This window comes from Salminus brasiliensis, chromosome 5 (assembly GCF_030463535.1).
Source record: "Salminus brasiliensis chromosome 5, fSalBra1.hap2, whole genome shotgun sequence".
Classification (NCBI taxonomy): domain Eukaryota; kingdom Metazoa; phylum Chordata; class Actinopteri; order Characiformes; family Bryconidae; genus Salminus; species Salminus brasiliensis.
In genome coordinates, this window is record NC_132882.1 from 44807837 (window position 1) to 44810484 (window position 2648).

Genomic DNA, 2648 nt, shown 5'->3' on the forward strand with positions numbered 1-2648 from the left:
CCAGTGTTTTAGTACAGTATTCTAGGACTGTGTTTTAGTACAGTGTTCTAGGACTGTGTTTTAGTACAGTGTTCTAGGACTGTGTTTGAGTACCAGTGTTTTAGTACAGTATTCTAGGACTGTTTTAGTACAGTGTTCTAGGACTGTGTTTTAGTACCAGTGTTTTAGTACAGTATTCTAGGATTGTGTTTTAGTACAGTGTTCTAGGACTGTGTTTTAGTACAGTGTTCTAGGACTGTGTTTGAGTACCAGTGTTTTAGTACAGTATTCTAGGACTGTGTTTTAGTACAGTGTTCTAGGACTGTGTTTTAGTACAGTGTTCTAGGACTGTGTTTTAGTACAGTGTTCTAGGACTGTGTTTTAGTACAGTGTTCTAGGACTGTGTTTGAGTACCAGTGTTTTAGTACAGTATTCTAGGACTGTGTTTTAGTACAGTGTTCTAGGACTGTGTTTTAGTACAGTGTTCTAGGACTGTGTTTTAGTACAGTGTTCTAGGACTGTGTTTTAGTACAGTGTTCTAGGACTGTGTTTGAGTACCAGTGTTTTAGTACAGTATTCTAGGACTGTGTTTTAGTACAGTGTTCTAGGACTGTGTTTTAGTGGCAGTGTTTTAGTACAGTGTTCTAGGACTGTGTTCTAAGACCATGTTTCAGTACAATATTTTTTAGTACACAGTTTTAAGTCAGTCACTAGAACACTACAATAATGTCCGTTTTATGGCAGCCCATGCAAAGCACAACCACTCAGCCTTTCTGGACGATTCCCAACAGCAAGAATGAGCAAAAAATCTGTCCTCACAAAGCAGATTATTCAGCATTCAGCATATGTGTATTTGTGTGTGTGTGTGCGTGTATTTGTGTGTGTGTGTGTGTATTTGTGTGTGTATGTGTGTGTGTGTGTATGTGTGTGTGTGTGTATGTGTGTGTGTATTTGTGTGTGTGTGTGTGTATTTGTGTGTGTGTGTATTTGTGTGTGTGTGTGTGTATTTGTGTGTGTGTGTATTTGTGTGTGTGTGTGTATTTGTGTGTGTGTGAAAAGATACAGATTCAGAAATAATAAACATCTGCATACTGTATATGTGAACAGACGTATACACAGATGAGCCAAAACATTAAGACCGCTCCTAGATGACCAATCGGTTCCCGTAGGCCACCTGAGACACTTTGAAGATGGTCAGATCGTTATGTCCAGACAACTGGACCATCGGCGCGTCTACCAGATGACTCCAAGCAGTACCGGGTCCAAGGTGGGACAGACTAACCACCGGCAACAGGGTGACGGCCACACAAGGCACATCGATGCACAACTGAGACGAAGGCTATTCCCTCTGGGCAGAACCGACCGAGCTTCTACTGCGGCATATGGGGCTCCTTAGCCGGTCAGAGTGCCCATGCTGACCCCTGTCCACTGTCGCCTACAATGGACAAGTGAGCACTGAAACTGAATCTTGGAAGGTGGTCTGCTCAGTGAGTCCTGTTTTATTCTCCTTCAGGTTCCCCTCCCTTACTCACCTGTAAGGGCGCTGGAACAGCAAGTCCAGAACTTAAAGGATCTGCTGGAACGTCCTGGACCTGGAACGCCTCAGATACTACACCTTCAGAGGTCTTGTAGACGGAGCCGCTTTGGCGACACTCATAAAATCAACAGGGAATAAGGCATGGTCATAATGTTTTGGCTCATCTGTGCATATGCCCACCCCTAGAAACCTACATAGAGAAGACACACATCACGACTGCTAAGGGTTTAAGTACCTGAAGGCATCCTCAGCAAAACAGGGACAGTGTGTGTGTGTGTGACCCAGGGATGAGGCGAAGGTATGGAAAGTCCTTGGCCTAAAAACAGAGCCAGCACACTGTAGCTAACGCCTGAACTGTTAAAGGGTGCATACGCTAGACTTCACTTATATGGTAACGTTTAGCCTTACTAATGTGGTTTGTATGGGTTTTTATATAAAATATCACAAATATTTATTTTTAACCCATTTTAAAGCCAAAGGTTTCGCATTCGATTTTGCTATTCGACTTTTTAATTAAATATTAATATATTTCATAATGATCTTAAACTAAATAAATAATTACAATAATGTATAATACATTAATGACACGACAAAAAGCACAACAATTAAATTATTATTGTTTTCTGCCCCCTGGTGGATTATCTGTGCTCTGCACACACCAGAAAAATACATACAGATTAAAATTAAAGCAGTAGTTACTACAGTAGTTATTATTATCAATGAACAATATTACGTTCCAGATGTGTACTGTACTACAACTGCTGTGAGCAAGAAGCAATTCCTGATGTATCAAAATATAATACAAAATAAAAGTCCTGTGTGCAAAGTGCTACTGAATTTTCGATTTTCATACAATTAAGACAAATAAAGAAATTATTTAAAGGTTCAGGCTTTAAAGGGTTATGCATATAAGTGAGCTCTGTTCTGATTGGTTGCCTTCTGTTGCACTTTATTCTAAAAAAGACGTACCGATTAAAACACTCCTTACTCCTCAGCATGAATGGGCGGGGCTAAACTGTAGCTTTCTGTAGACGGAACAGATGCATATGCAAATGTGCTGATTTTTTTGGTGATGTAATAAGTTACAGCTCCATATTTACACATATGCAAATGTTTTTGTGACATCACAAAA